The sequence below is a fragment of the Leptopilina heterotoma genome, unplaced genomic scaffold, assembly GCF_015476425.1.
Source record: "Leptopilina heterotoma isolate Lh14 unplaced genomic scaffold, ASM1547642v1 Lhet_108, whole genome shotgun sequence".
Lineage (NCBI taxonomy): Eukaryota > Metazoa > Arthropoda > Insecta > Hymenoptera > Figitidae > Leptopilina > Leptopilina heterotoma.
Window position 1 is genome coordinate 1,334,508 of NW_025110825.1, and position 17,455 is coordinate 1,351,962.

Sequence of the window (17,455 nt, forward strand, 5' to 3'; positions counted from 1 at the left end):
ATGAATAAATTCATTACCCCAGAGTGTTTTGCGTGGAGGTTGTAATTTTCTTCAGTCCTTGTTTAATTTTTTGTTTTAATTTGTATTCGTAATTCATAATAAATTGGAAAAAAAATCGAAAAAAATTCATAACTCGAACAATTTTAGACTTAATTTTTATTTCTTGGTCACAAATTAAAGGGAGATTATTGCTGTTTAAAATGTGACTATTGCAATTTTTTCTATAAACTGTAATAGCTAGCGTACGTTGTTTTTGCGTTGATTGAACCGTATAGGGCCACCGCGCTACTATGTGTGTCGGCGCCTATGGATTCTTCTGATGGCTGGCGGCCGGCGGGTCGCTTGTTTCACCGAGCTAAATAAGTTGCATTTTATACTAAAAATTACTGCAATATTCGGAAGAAAAGTCGAAAGAGTCGTAATTTTTGAAAATAAGTCGAAAAAAGTCGAAAATTTTATAATATCCGAGGCCTGAAATTTGAATTAGTGACAATGTTTAATAATGTAAACTAGTGACTGACTTTTTTACTTTAAATTAGTAAACTTGACTAATAAATAGTAATTTCTACTAATTTATTAGCAAAATTTACTAATTTTGCAAAATAATTTTAGCAAAAAGTCAGTTAAAAATTAATTAAGTAAACATTATTACTAATTCTAATTTTAAAAAATTCATTTAGTAAATTTTGCCAATAAATAGTAATTTACACTAATTAGTAATTACGAATTCATTTTTACTAAATAAATCAGAAACATAAAAGGAGTCTCGAATACTAAAAGACAAAGAGGTGTTTAGCATGAATAGAAAAGTTCGAAAGACGAAGTGCAGTATATGCTCAGAATTAGTGAATCGGCTGGAGTTAACTGCAAAAAAGCAGAAAAGAAAAGAAAAGAAAAGAAAAAAAAATTTACTCGATAGAAGATTCTTTATTTCCTCGTTGAATTGAATAACACTAAATATTACACGAATTTCAGTAAAGAATAATCAACTCGATATTACTCTCTCTCTCTCTATCTCTCTGTAACTTTATCAGAATGAATATTGGAAGTCGATTTAAAGGCGAAATATTATTCCGTTAATGGGGTATTCAATTCATTAATTATGGGTTATTTCGAGCATCATTAAAGGAAATATTCTCTGTCTGTCGGATGGAAGGCATACCCCAAACCCTTATGGTTTCTGAAATAATTATGAGTTAGAGACCACGAACAACTAAAGCATCGACATTTTGTGGTACGAATATTAATGGATCTATTCACAGCGAGTATTCGGATTCCATTTCACATAATTCAGCAAATGTCTGATAGACGAGAAGACATATACACACCAAGGATATTCTAACTTGAAGGATATGTCTCGTATAATCTAATCTTAGATCCTTATAATCTCTCGTTATATATACACACATACACACACAGAGTCAGTAGCTCTTTTATTCAGTTTTCACTTGTGAAATTAACACACAATGAGTTTTGATTTCATTTTCTTATATTATTCCAACAGTTTTAATTCAATATTGACAATTAAAATTAGCAAAAACTTTTTCAAATAAGAGAAAAGAGACAGAATTAACAAACTACAATGATGAGAAATGAAATTACTTTTGGAATTTTTAATTTTTAAATTACATCAATTTTATCTTCATTGAAACTTTAAATAGTGATAATTTCAGACAAATTTTGAAATTAATATTTGCTTCTTCATAAAAGTGCAAATAATGACACTATAAAGAATATTATGATCCATTCTAAAAAAAAATCCTCTAGGAATTAAGATTTTCCAAACATTCAAATTTTACTCAAACCTTTTGGTATTCAATTATTTATAGAAATTGCAAACAGAATCCTTTGAAAATTCAATTAAAAGTCCCTGCCTGACTAAAAATACGACTTTACACAAATATTTTATTTTATTTTTCCCTGATTTCCAGACAAAATTTTGAATTTTTTCCTGACCCTAAAGAATAATCTGATTCACTCTAAAAATTATTAGATACTCAAAAAAATGTTCTATTACATTTATTTACAAATTTCTTCAAAAGTAAAATTATTTGAAAACATCAATAACTTCTTTTCTAATTAAATATTTAATCATTATTATTTTTCCGTAGGAATTAAAATTCTTCAAAACATTCAAATTCAAACCTTTTTGAAATTCAACAAATTATAAGAATATTATTACAAAACACGAAGAAGGCGGTTACTCCGAGTCGAAGACCATAAAATTTTTCAAAAAAAAGTTAATTATTTACAAAAATTCTAATAAAATCCTTTGCAAGAATTCAATTATTTTTACAAGTAGTAAAATTTCTAGAAAAAAATTCAATTATTTAAAAAAAATTTAATAAAATTCGTTGCAATAATTCAAATACTTTCATAAATAACAAATTCATTATATGTGACCTGGTCTATAAAAAGGGACCTTACGTGTAAAAAAATCATTTTTTACTTTTTTGTTGATTCGGATAGGGTTTGAAACGCTCTTTAAGATGGTGAAAACCAAAAAATCATAAGTTGATTAGAAGTTTAAAAAAAAATTTTTGAAAGTCAAAAGAAACACGAGTAAAAATACGAAAAAACTGATTCTTTGTTATTATACAAATTAAAATAACGAAGACGATAATTTTTTATTATTTAGAAAAGTTGACAGTTTCTTTGACAACTGTCAACTGTCAAATTGTCAATTTAACATCATATTCGTAATCAGCGGCCTCGAAAACCCTTACAAACATGTGTCACTTATTTACACTTATTGTTGCTAGTTAGAATACTTAGATTATTTTTTCTATGTTTGGGGAGTTTGTTATCAATTTATATAAACAATTATTTAAACAAATTTTTCATAACTTGTTTGTTTTTTATTTAGATACTGTGATTCACGGTGAAGAAAATAAGCCTAAATTGATTAAAAAATATTAATATTTAAAAAAGGTACAAGGGTTTTTCTAAGTTACACTTTAACTGCTGTTTTCTTGAAAACTTGTTTTCGCACGTAAGGTCCCTTTTCACTGTCCAGGTCACATATGGTAATTAATTTTTAAATCAATTTTTATTAGAAAATTCTAGAAGAATTCAATTATTTAAATTAAAAAATAAATAATTTATTGAATAATTAAATGTTTGTCAAAATTCAATTCCCATAAAGAATTTTATCAACAAATTTTTAAATAAATGAATTCTTTTAACAAATTTTAATGAAATTTTTAAGAATAATTACATTTTTCAAGGAATTTAAGGAATTGAAAATAATTAAAATTTTCCCAAGAATTTCATTAAAATTTTTCTAAAATAATTGAATTTCGCAGAAGAATTTTGTTATTTATAAAGATAATTGAAATTTTGAAGAGAATTTTTTTTAAATTCTTAAACATAATTGAATTTCTGCGAAGAATTTTATTAATTTTGAAAATAATTAAATTCTTCCAACGAATTTTATTCAAGTTTATAAAAATAACTGAATTTCTGTGAAGAATTTTATTATTTATATAAATAATTGAATTCTTGCAACGAATTTTATTCAAGTTTATAAAAATAGTTGAATTTCGGTGAAAAATAATTGAATTATTGACATAATTGAAATTCTGGGAAGAATTTTATTATTTTTGAAAATAATTGAATTCTTGCAACAAATTTTATTCAAGTTTATAAAAATAATTAAATTTCCGTGAAGAGTTTTATTATTTATAAAAATAATTGAATTCTTGAAAAGATCTTTGTTAAATTTTTTTAAATAATTGAATTCCTGTGAAAATTTTATTACTTATAAAAATAATTAAAATTTTTCTAAAATAATTGAATTTCGGAGAAGAATTTTATTATTATTATATAAATAATTGAATTCTTGCAATGAATTTTATTCAAGTTTATAAAAATAATTGAATTCTTAAAAAGATTTTTGTTAAATTTTTTTAAATAATTGAATTTCTGTGAAAATTTTATTACTTATAAAAATAATTGAATTATTTCAAAGAAAATTATTGAAAATTTTGTAAATAATTGAATTTCTGTGAAATTTTTCAAAGAATTTTATTAAAATTTTAAAAACTAATTTAATTTTGATCAAGGATTTTATTATTTATAAATATAATTGAAATTTTGACGAGAATTTTTTAAAAATTTTTGAACACAATTGAAATTCTGCGAAAAATTTTTATATAGCTTTTGAAAATAATTGAATTTCTGGAATCATTCGTAACTTTTCCAAAATTCAATTTTTTTTTAGTATTTTTAACTAAAATTCTTCTATAAATCTAGTATTTATGAAAATTGTAAAAATTATTGTTTAAATAATTTATAAGTCATAATTTTATTATAGTTCTTGAAAAATTCAGTTATTTAAAAAAAATTTCATAGTTTACGAGGCAAACAAAAAAAAAACATCAAAATTCAGTTTTCTCATAAATTTTAAAAATTCAATTTTTTCCAGTACTTTTAATAAAAATCCCTGACTTTTCCCTGAATTCCCTGACCTGTGGCAACCTTGTTAAACTTTCTATAAAGAGATTTTGTGAAAGAATTTAAAAAAATTTTTCAAATATATTATTGTTACTAATTACCTCTAGATGCAAATATAAGAACGTGGGGAATAGGGAAAATTATTTTCCTTCTCTTCGACTCAGGTTTTGACCTTTTCCCAATTTGTCGCAGTTTCACAAATAATAGAATGGAAATGAGAGTCTGTAAATTCAAGGAGAAAGATGTGTGACATACGTTAGGAAATGTTGAAAAGCGTAATTCAATTGTTTGCGATGCTATAAGGGGGGATTTAAAGTTTCATGTTGAAGTGATAGATCCGGTTTAGTGAGCACAGTCAAAGCTACCCATTTGAAGCGGTGCCAACGTGAATTGGATCTCCTACGGACGACTATTCGCAGTACTTTGAATTTCGACATCCTTATACACACTCAGATACTGTCAGTAGGTAGATTACAGGCCAATTTGAAAGTGCTGCAGCAGTAAACTCAATTGCCGGCAAATGGATCTATTCTAATACGATTTTCATCTTGTGAATTTCAACCCGCTCTTTCTCTCTCAACAAACACCCCCCCGGCCCCTTTATTTTAAACTTCAAGATTCCCCCAAAAAATTTATGTCTAAATTAAATACCAAACTTATTTAGCGTATTTATTTTTTCCCTATTCTCCAAAACAGTATTTGAAAAATTCAAGAAAAAACACACCAATCAGGACAAATTTGCAGATAAGCTCACAATTTTTCTGCAGATATCAAATTGAAACAAAAAACGAATCAAAAGTGTTGCGAAGCAATGTTTTGATTCGTTTTTTGTCTCAATTTTATATCCTTAGAAAAATTTCAAAATTTTGAAAAAGTAATTTGAAAATTTTTGTCAAAATGTTTGTGGTTCAATAAAAGCAAAAAGCTGCGAATCAAAAATTAAAATTCAGGTCAAATGTCATAATAAAAAAGAGGAACATGATAAAATTTTCCGAGATATACAAAATTCATTGTATAATAACAAATAAAATATTTCCTCAAAAGTCAATGCTCGTGACAATAAATATTTTTGTCTTCTCCTTTTCACAAAAATAATATTTATTTGTTATAAATATTTCATAACTTTAAATAAATATTTGACATTTTTATTGAGGGTCTACTGCGTATATCAGTTCTTGGACAATCTCTAAACCGCAAGTATACGTCTTTACGATTCGGGAAGAAATTCATCAAAATGTGAAATATTCATGAAGAAATTTGAAAGTTTACAACCTTCATACCGAACTTGATGAGAAATGCATGAAAGTTGGAAATTTAGAATGAGAAAAAAAAATATTTCTCGTTATCTTCCTGTGTGAAAGATGTGTAATATTTTTTTGTCAATTTCATCTTTTCATGGAAAATATAAGAAAAAACACTGACATTTTCAAGTTTTTGTCAAAAAAAAAATAGTGCACTAAAAATATTTTTCAAAATTACAATATCTACAAAAAAAAAGAAAAATAATTAAAATTAAACATTTAGTTGTTCAAGAATTAATTTTTTAAGTATCTAATTTACTTTTTGTTTATAAAAAATAAAAAATAAAATGAGGTTCGTTCTTAACGTAAGAAGTAAAAGCTTTTTTAGAAAAAGAATTTCATTTAAATTTTAAATCAAAAACTTTTTTTTAAAGACTCCAACAAAGTCGAAATTATAATTTAATAATTAAAATGACCGCAAATTCAATTCACGAAATAAATCCGTTTTTTTTCAGTGTGCAATATTCATATCATAGCTTGAACAACAAGTAAAATTGAATCATACGTTATTATCGAATACTTGCTCAAATTGAAAGAGAATTGTTGGTAGTCCTTTTAAAAACTCCATTCATTTTTCTTCTCTACACTTGTACATGAAATAAAGAGAACAAGAGAGAAACAGAAAGAGAGAGAAATAGAGAAAGCGAAAGATGAGAAAAATGAAAAAGTGAAAAAATTCTGTCGTGAAAAGATGAAAACCGTTGGAAAAAATGACATCAAAAATGCTTTTAAAAATGAAACAAAGTACACTTGAAACCGTACAAACATATCCATAGATTTTTCGCCCAAAAAATATCACAAAACTCTATTTGTCCAAAAAAGAAACTATTTTTTAAAAAAATAACTGAATATTTGTAAAAAAAAAAAAAAAAAAATGAAAAATACTCGGGTTATCTGAGATAAACACAATGTAGAGAAGATATTTCAGGCGTTGTCTACTGGAGGATGGTCCGTGCTCCATATTTTTATCGATTTCGTGTAAATTCAGCGTCACAACAATGTCGGTTTTCTCGTAAAATCACGATTTCCGTTGTTACGAAATTTCTATATATATATACAACATCGTTGCATGCCTCAAGTGATCAAAATAAAAAATTCTCTACTCTGCCAAACTACCAACTGAGAATTGTTGCCGCTCGAAAATATGCTGTAATCTGATCCATTTGACATCACACAAAGAAGAAGAAAAAAATGTCTCAATCATTATCCTCTGACTTAAAAAATTAAACTATTTATTTTTCATTTAAATTTAATAACATCAGGGTTGGCACAAATTTTTTTTTCCCTGAATATATTAAATATTCAATAAACTACTTTCTATTCAGAATTTTATATTCGATTTTCCCCTTGAAAATTTCAAGCACAACATATAAAAATATAAAATAAATATATTTAGTTGAATAAAAGAATATTTTTATATATTGAAATCAGAATAAAGAATCAAAGAATATAATTTGTATTTGAAATGTCAAAGTTTATAGATTATGAAAATATTTGCAGTGACTTGTAATGTTAAGATCGTATAGTGATGAATAATTTTTTTTTTGTTCGAGTTTTTGTTTTTAAGTCAAAGTATAAATTTATGGTGAGAAGGAGTTTTCTTTTCTTTTCGAGAAAATGATAACTTATGAAATGATAGTCATATCTCTCGTGGGTGGCATAAGGAAAGAAAGTGTTTTGCCATGAAGAAAAGCTTATTTGAAACTACGTTTGTGCCCGATGCCCGAAGGTATCACCTATCATAAACCTCTGAATGGCTCGATATAGTTTATAGTTTATACAGTCGACGAAGAAGCCTCGAGGGTCCTTAACACTATACGAATATTGCATACAATCCTGGCAGATCGAAGATCTTTTCCTATATACACACTACTGCCTATGCTATACAAATATATATAATTATTTATTTTTATATTTCGTATGTAAATATTTATTTATTTATTTAAATATTGCGTATGTAAATATTTATCTATATTTGATTCAAATAACAAATTATTTGGTAATTATCAATCATATACTTGAATCAAGTAAATTGTATCTTAACCAATAATTTCATTACTTGAAACAAATAAAATTAAAAATTAAAAAAGAAAAATAAACAAAATAAATGAATAAAATAAAAAAAATATTTATTTGACAATAGACAATCGTTTATTTGAATAAAATAAATTTTTTCAATAAAGAATAATAAATATATTGATTTATTTATTAAGCATCAATATATTTGTATAAATATATATATTAGAGTATATATTGTGTATTTTCCTGTAACAGGTCAAACCGCAGTTATTCAACTTCAGATTAGAACTTCGGTGAAACGCTCTTGCTTTGCAAATGCTTAACCAGTTTAATCCATATTCAATATATATGGAGGAATATTCCTAAAGTTATTTAGTTAAAAAGTATACAAGTTTTTCTAAATTTAATTTTTTTTTTATTTACTTCCCCCTAAAGCGGAATTCTAGATTCTAGATACATGCCACAAATTCCTAACTCTGCTAATACATTAACCAACTTAATCTAATAGCTATCCCTCTCCTATACAACTTGTCCATTATGCGGATACAGAGAGCGTCAAAGAAACAAACAAAGCTATTAAAAGAGGATATCCATAAAAAAGGAGGGGAAAAAATAATTAGAAAAATTGTATAAGTGAAAGAAAAAAATAAGAGAAGGTTCTTTCAGGAAAATAAAATCTTTCAAAATTGGTAAACAAAATGGAGAAAAAATGGAAAAAAGTGCAAAGAAAATTAGAAATAGAAAAGAAGAAAAATAGTAAAGAAAAAAAAGAAATAAGAAAATAGTAAAAAAGTGAATAAAGTCAGTCAGTTAAGATAAAAAATAATAAAAGTATATAAAAGAGAAAATAGTAAAGAGAAAAATAGAAAAAAAGAAGAATAAAGGCAAAAATAGTAATAAATAAAATAGTAAAGAACAAATAATAAAGAAAAAAATAGTAATGAAAAAATAATAAAGAACATAATAGTAAAGAAAAAGTAGTAAAGAAAAAAATAGTAAAGAACGAATAGTAAAGAAAAAAAACAGAAAAGAGAAAAATAGTAAAGAAAAGATTAGTGAAGAAAAAATAATAAAAATGAAAAAATAGTAAAGAAACAATAGTAAAGAAAAAATAGTAAAGAAAAAAATAGTAAAGAAAAAAAGTAAATATAAAAAAAGAAAATAAAAAATTAGTATTGGAAAAAATAGTAAAGAACGAATAGAAAAAAAAAGAAAAGGGAAAATATTAAAGAAAAGATTAGTAAAGAAAAAATAATAAAATGAAAAAACAGTAAAGGAAGAATAGTAAAGAAAAAAAAGAAATAAGAAAATAGTAAAGAATTCAATTAACTTAGTCAGTAAAGAAAAAAACTAATGAAAGTATATAAAAGAGAAAATAGTAAAGAAAAAAATACGAAAAAAGAACAATAAACGCAAAAATAGTAATAAATAAAATAGTAAAGAAAAAATAATAAAGAAAAAAGAACAATAAACGCAAAAATAGTAATAAATAAAATAGTAAAGAAAAAATAATAAAGAAAAAATAATATTGAAAAAATAATAAAGAACATAATAGTAAAGAAAAAATAGTTAAGAAAAAAATAGAATTGAGAAACTAGTAAAGAAGTCAATTAAGTCAGTCAGTATAAAGAATAATATTAAAAAAATATGTAAGAGAAAATAGTAAAAAAAATAGTGAAGAAAGAACAATAAAGACAAAAATAGTAATGAAAATATTGTAACGAATATAATAGTAAATTTAAAAATAGTAAAGAAAAAATAGTTTAAAAAAATAGTATTGAAAAAATAGTAAAGAACAAATAGTAAAGAAAAATAATTGTAGAGAAAGAATAGTAAAAAAAAGTAGAGAAAAAATAGTAAAGGAGAAGATTAGTAGAGAAAGAATAGTAAAGAAAAAATAGCACAAACAAATTAAAAAGAAAAAAATGAATGCTCGAAAGAAAGAAAAAAAGTGGTAGATCGAAAAGCAGAAAAAGTGAACACAGATAGTAAATTAGCGCGAGGAGAATAAAAAAGCTCAAAAATAACTTTCTATTTGACTCAAAAACTCAGAAAATCACAACCAAAAAAAGTGTAACGCAAAAAAAAATCTGCAAACCTTACACGATTTGTCAACCTCAAACCCACAGAAAATTCATCAAACAAAAAATTGACACACAGTTGATATACGAATTAATTAAAAGAGAATACGCCAACATTCGATTGACCAACATGGTCCAATTAAAAAGTTAAAATCGAATACGAATAGACTCATATTTCTTCTTTAGATATAAAGTACAATCAACTATTTAAATATAAATCTCCATTTAACAATTAAGAAAATCACTAAAAACATGTTTCTACTATCATTTTCCCGTTTCTTTTCCTCATCAAAATGAATAATAAATTTTCAACCTATTACTGAATAAATAATACTAAATAAAAAAGTAAAATAAATAATTCACTTTCCAATCAGTATAGTAAATATCTAATGAAAAGGAATAATTTAATTTTCATTTAATCCATAAATCACAAAATTTTCATTTAGTAAATAATAAATTTTTAATTTAATAAGTAATTAACTTTTCGTTACGTAAATAATAATTTTTTAATTATAAAAGTACTAAATACTTTATCAAATAAAGTGTAAATTTTTTTCAAGGAAAAAATAAAATAAATAGTAAATAATAAATAATAATTTTCTTTTTTATAATTAATTAATTATAATTATTGTAAATTATTATATTATGATATAATATCATGATGATAGAAATAATAATAATAAACCAATAATAATAAATAGTAAATATCAATAAGCACATTAGAATGCAAGCTATAGTAATAATATGCTATGTAAAGTGGGGCAAGTAATTAAAATTAATAATTATCTGTTGAATGTTGTCTTTGGGAAAAAGCCAATTAGCCCATGAGATTTATATTCAAAACTTTGATTTTCAATGCACAGTAAATTTAGATAGCAAAATTGAATAATCCCATAATATCGTTTGGATTAGCTGTAAATGTACAGTGCGCACGTTTATATACTCTCATTGAGAATTCTCCATGGATTGATTAATCAGTAAAATGATAAACAATTCTTGTTACCCATAATTCAATTTCCTAAAATGACTGTTAGTTACTGGCGAAATATAATAGTCGAAAATTCAATTCACATGTATATACGTATCTAACACGATTTCTCCTCTCATTTCAATAATCAAAATTATAACAATTATAATGTATATTACATTTATTTACTATTAATTAGTTATTATTAATGGATGTTTATAAATTGTATTATGGAAATTATTGTGCGTATCTTACTAATTTCAAAATATGGTTAATATTTTTCTTTACATTTTGTAAATAAATCCATTAATTTATTAATATACACTTTATTTTTAATATTTATTTATTATTAACATTTTAACATTTAATTAGTTTATTATTAATTCTTCATAAAATAAAAAAAGAGTTTATTTGTTTATTATGTGATTTATTTTTTTATTGTTCTCATTTATTTATTGATATTTAATTGTTATTAAAAGAAAAGAAAAGAAATAAAATAATTAAATTATAATGAATAAAAATAAAAAGAATAATAAGAGAAATAAATTTTACACGATTTAGATTTTTGATAGAAAAACTCAATTGTAATTAAATGCATTGAGCATGATATCGATATAAATGTTTCTATTATAGTCACGGACCACCTAGAGAGATTCCATCAACGATAGGATTCCCAACTTGTTCGAGTCTTAATTTAACCACAATCACTGCCTTTCGTGCACACCCAAACGAGGAAAAGATTTGATAAGAAAAAATAAAACAACAAAAATTCTATAATTTGATTCACTAAGGATTTTTAATTCACTTTTAAAATTAAGCTTACTTATTTACTATTTATTTACTCATTTATTGTATATTTACATATTCATCTACTTATTTATTATTTATTCACTCAATTAATTAATTAACTATAATAATTTGAATGTTCTTTCATTCATTCATTCATTTCATTATTGTAATGCAAATTACAAAATTTTGTATTTTCAAATATAAATTTTTTAAAAAATTTAATAATCAAAATTTAAAAAATTCATTTATTAAGTACAAAATTAATTATTACTGTTCATATTTTCAAATATTTTAATAAAATTTCACGACAGAATTCAATTATTTTGTAAAATTCTTCGCAATAATTCAATTATTTTTATAAATAGTAAAATTCTTTACAGGAATACAATTATTTTCAAAACAATTTTAATCGAATTCCTCTGATGAATTCAAATATTTAAAAATATTTCCATAAAATTCAATTATTTCTTAAGATTTTAATAAATTCTTTGAAACAATTCAACTATTTTTATAAATACTCAAATTCTTTGATGAAATTAAATTATTTTTAATCTAATTTAAATAAAATTACACGAAAGAATTTAATTATTTTCAAAAATTTCCATAAAATTCGATTTCAACAAGAATTTAAAATTCTCTAAAAACAATTCAATTATTCTCAAAATATTTTTTTAAAAATTATATTATATAAAAATTAAATTACTTTCAATGCAATTTTTAATTATATTAGTCAAAAAAATTGAAAGAATTCAATTATTTTAAAAAAATAATAAAATTCTTGTGATGAATTCAATTATTTTGAATATACTTAATATTAAAAAAATTCTTTAAAGAAATTCAATTATTTTCCAAACAACATTAATTGAATTTCTCTACAAAATTTCATTATTTTCCAATATTTTTATAAAATTCTTTATAACAATTCAATTATTTCTTAAAATTTTAATAAATTCTTCGAAACATTTCGATTATTTTTATAAATAGTAAAATTCTTCGCAATAATTCAATTATTTTTATAAATAGTAAAATTCTTTGGAAGAATTCAATTATTTTCAAAACAATTTAAATTGAATTCCTCGGATCAATTCAAATATTTTTAAATATTTCCATAAATTTCAGTTATGAACATGTACTTTATTATTAAATTATTAATTAATGTTATAATTATTTTTATTTTATAATTAATTCAAAATTGTAATGACAAATAGAAATGATCAGAATTTCTTTCCCTTCTTTTCATTAAAAGACTAAAATTCTGTTAAATATTATGTTTTGTCAAATTGAAATTATTCAGATTTTTTATCTTTACTTCCAAGCAAAATTAGAAAATTGTTAAACAACTGTGATTAAGAAATAGAAAATTTATTTATTTTGCATTTTTTTTGTTCATGAATCACAATTTTTTTAACAAAATTATTATTTTGTTTTAGAAAGAAAAGAAAAATATTTGCACAATTCCTACTTTTAATCTCATTTTTGAAACAGGATTTTCCACGAATGAAGACATTCAAAAATTTCAAATTATTATTTTCTAGAATTTGAAATTATTTTTTATGAAAATAATTGAATTCCTTAAAAAAATTTATTATTTATGAAAATAATTGAAATCTTGTGAAATTTTTATTATTTATGAAAATAATTAAATGTTTGGATACAATTTTATTACATTTTTTTTTAAATAATTGAATTCTTTTTGGGAAATTTTATTAAAATAGTAGATATTGAAAATAATTGAAATTAGAAAAATGTTTGAAAATAATTGAAAGTAGGACAAGAATTTTTTTGCCATTTATGAAAATAATTGAACTTTGGAGAAGAATTTTGTTATTTATAAAGATAATTGGGATTTTTACGAGAATTTTTTTTAAATTTTGAACATAGTTGAATTTTATAAGAATTTTTTTTTTGGTAAATAATTCAATTTCTGCAATTATTTGTAATTTCTCCAAAATTGAATTTTTTAGTGTTTTCAACAAAAATTTAAATTAGAAAATTTTTAAATCCTATTATTTTTAATATTGCTAATTTTATTTTAAAAAGTCAGGAAGAAGTTAGCTAGTTATTATAATAAACTTATTTATTATTTATTATAATAACTATTTTAATAAACAATTTAAATTTGAATAAATTTGTGGAAACAAGTTTTTATCCACATTTAATGAATCATCTTATTATTCAAATTGAATAAAAATTTATTGATAAAAAAAGGGAAAATTTCGAATAATTTTTTCTTCCTTGAGGAAAAATAAGTTTCCTTGGGAAATGAACGCATTTAACAAGTAGTTGGTTAACGTATATTCGCAAGCTCTTGCAACAAAGTAGGTGTTATCTTAAAAGAAGACTCCTAGCTTTAAGTCGGGAATGACCCTAATCACCGTGGAAGCGAGAACGGTTGTTAATTAAAATTAAGCTTAAAAAGAGGAGAAAAAAGGAAGTTATGCGGTAAGGCAAGTAAAATAATGCATCCTTATTCCTTCTTTTCAAGAAAAACTTCTAATACACAAATTAAAAAGTTCAATATTTATATGTGTGAAATTTTTTTTTCAAAATCAACTGGAAAAAAATTTAGCTTCACAGTGTCGAAGTAAATTTTACCAAAAAACAAAAAAATTGAATAAAATTGATGAGTGTATTTACATGGATTATTTAAATAATACCAAGGTTGTCACAAAAATGCTACAAAAATTTGTTTTTCCTAATTTAGAGACAAAATTTTGACTTCTTCCCTGAAAAGAAAAATCCGATTCTAAAAGTTAATATAGAAACCCAAATAAATTTCTATTACATTTATTTACAAATTTCTTTACTGAAAAAATTATTCGAAAACATCAATAACTTAATTTTTAAATAAATATTTAATTATTATTAATTGATTACTTCTGAAAATAATTGAATTTCTGCAATAATTTATAACTTCTTCAAAATTCAATTGTTTTAGTATTTTTAACTAAAATTCTTCTACAAATCCATTATTTTTAATAATTAATTAGTTATTTAAAAATTTAACTAATTTCAGTTTCAGAAGAATTTGAATTAATTTTTCAAAAATCTAAGTTCTTTAAAATTTCTAATTAAATTTATTCAAAATTGAAATATTATAAAAATAATAAACGAAATAATGAATGAAACACTTAAATCGAATACAAATTAAAACTTCATTAAATCAAAATGATAAAACTCAATAAACTTTCATTATCGTTCTTCTCAAGAAATAAAAAAGTTAAAAATCAACTAAAAGAGATATTTTTAATTTACGGGAATTAACTTGAAAATTGATTTGACAATTTAATGTTATATAGTTTAATCTTGAGATTGGAATGCGCGTCTTACTGAATCATCAGGATGAAAAGGATGGAGAAGAACTTCTAATAACTAAAGATGGCAAAAAAGAGAGGAGAGAGAAACGCGATTTCTTTTAGGTGTAAGCTGGGGCTTATCACACGTTCAAATCGGAAACCAATTTGAAAGCAATATGGTGCTCAACGCCTTCCATATCTATCTTTTATCAAATATCTGATCCTGAACGAGAGTAAATCGCTTTGCTTTCTTTCAGAAATAATTTTGAACCAGCTACCTTTAAAATGTCCAAGTTTTCTGATGTTATTTATCCCGACGAATGTAGGTCAATAAAAATTGCTTTTCTCTTAAACTTCATTGTCAAATCGGCCGGAAAGTAAATTTTCAATTTCGAAAAATATAAATTACACTACACAATAGATAGTGTAAATATACACTAAAAAAAAAAATAATCAAAATTACATATATTATTGTAATTAAGTGATATAAAACACGACCTTTTTATTTTTTTTTTAAATGTAAAAATTATTTTAGAAAAGAAATTTACAACAGAAAAAAATACTACTTAAAATATAAAATTGTACGTAAAACCAAATTAAAAAATAAACTTTACTTACTGAAAAAGTAAACCAAAAGAAAATGTAATTTAAAAATTCTAAATTAATATTTTTTTTTTTGCACTTTAATCCAAAAGTTATTTAATTTTCTTTTCCTTTTGCCACTTTTATTAGAGTAATAATAATTCAAGTTGACATTCAGTGGAAAAAATGAGGGTAAGAAAAAGTGTAATCGTTACTTGAATTTCGTTCAACTATATGAGCTCAAAAGAAGAAAAAAAAAAAAAAAGAAACTAAGATTTTATCATTGTTGCACTCATATCGTGTTTCTTACTTTTTTTTCCCCCTTTAAACTTTCCTCGAGGGTGACATTTTACTATATGACCTTCGTGGTATGAAGTAGCTGACTAAGATGAAACAGAAATGAGATCAACACTTTCTACTGAGGTCACCTATATTTCTTTAAAAAAAGAAAACAACACACAATCCTTATTTACTTTTATAAATACTAAACCTTATTTCCTTTATGAATGCTAAATCTTATTTACTTTTATAAATACTAAATCTTATTTACTTTATCAATGCTAAATCTTATTTACTTTATAAATTCTAAACCTTATTTAATTCTTAAATACCTATTTATTTTTTTTTTAAATTGGATTTTAAACTAGATTGGATTAATGATCGTTTTCTTACGTGATTTTAAATTATAATCGCCCTTAATTATTATCGTTCTTGTTATAATTGAGAAGCTAATTTTAAAACCTAAAACAACCAGTTTTTAATCAACAAAAAATTTAACGTCTCCTGCCATTTCAATAAAAAATTCAAGAAAGGAATATGTTACCCATGCAGAAATTGAGATTGGAATTTTATGGGGTCCTAGCCAGAATTCCCTATCTGTAGTGGGGAACTGATTAGAGAAAATCGTTAGAACCCAACTACTTTCATAACGGTCGGCAGATGGGGTATAGACTAGAATATCTAGTCGGGAACTAGTATTAAAACTAGCTGTGTGTTGATAGGGCCCCGACTAGAATTTTCTAGTTGACTTTTAAAAATTATTATTTTTCAACTTAACCTATTTATAATTAAATTCTTCATTCATATTAACATTATTAATGAATGTTGTACACGAAAAACCTGAAACTTGAGTTGAAAAATCTCGTGCCCATGGGGGATCGAACCTTGGACCTTGGGGACTCCAGTCGGATACACATACCTCCCGGCCGTGATAGCTTGGAAGCACCTCCGCTTAAATAACATCCCGTGCAGCAATTCACCATTTGCCCCTATCTCTAGTAGGGCTCTCGCTAGATTCTAACTAGAATCTCTAGTCTAGAAAAACTAGTCGGGTTCCAATCAAATTCTAGTTAAATAATTTTTACCAGCATTATTTTTTAAAAAATTTTGCATATTATTTAATTATTTCATTTTTTAACATATTTGAAACCCAATTTTTAATATTGTAGAACATTCTTACATAAAATTCCAATAAAACAATTTTATTAAATAAAAATCTTTTATTTAATAAGTAAATTAAAAGAATAAGACACAAATAAATATTAATTATGTGAGTATAATTAATTTTTATTACCTAAATATTGTAATATTATCCGTAAAAATAATTATTTAAAAATATATGTAAGTGCAATTATACTTTAAAATGTTTTTGACAATTCATAAAAATATTTATTTATAGAAAGACAATTTATGTATATTACTTGTACACTAGTTTGTCGCTAGTTGGAAATCAATAAGGTCCTAGTGAGTTTTTCTAGTCTGAATTATCTAATAATTTCAATTAATAATAATTCTTTATAATCTAATAATAATTTAAATTAAAAAATTATAAAGTTATTAAATTATTTAAATTATTAAAATAATAAATAATAATGTCAATTAATAATAATTCTTTATAATACAAAATTAGTAATAATAATTCTTTAACTAGAATTTGATTGGAAACCGATTAGTTTTTGTAGACTA

The 17,455-nt window shown here is 23.4% G+C and overlaps 1 protein-coding gene and 1 long non-coding RNA gene across 4 annotated transcripts in view; one reads left to right on the top strand and one right to left on the bottom strand.

Annotated features, from left to right (window-relative positions):
• Window positions 1-17,455, top strand: part of LOC122502994 (protein madd-4) — a 245,727-nt gene that overhangs the window by 110,532 nt on the left and 117,740 nt on the right. The gene's annotated exons all lie outside the window — the stretch shown is intronic.
• LOC122503062 overlaps window positions 1-17,455 on the bottom strand; it is a 164,438-nt gene that overhangs the window by 17,873 nt on the left and 129,110 nt on the right. The window lies entirely within an intron of this gene.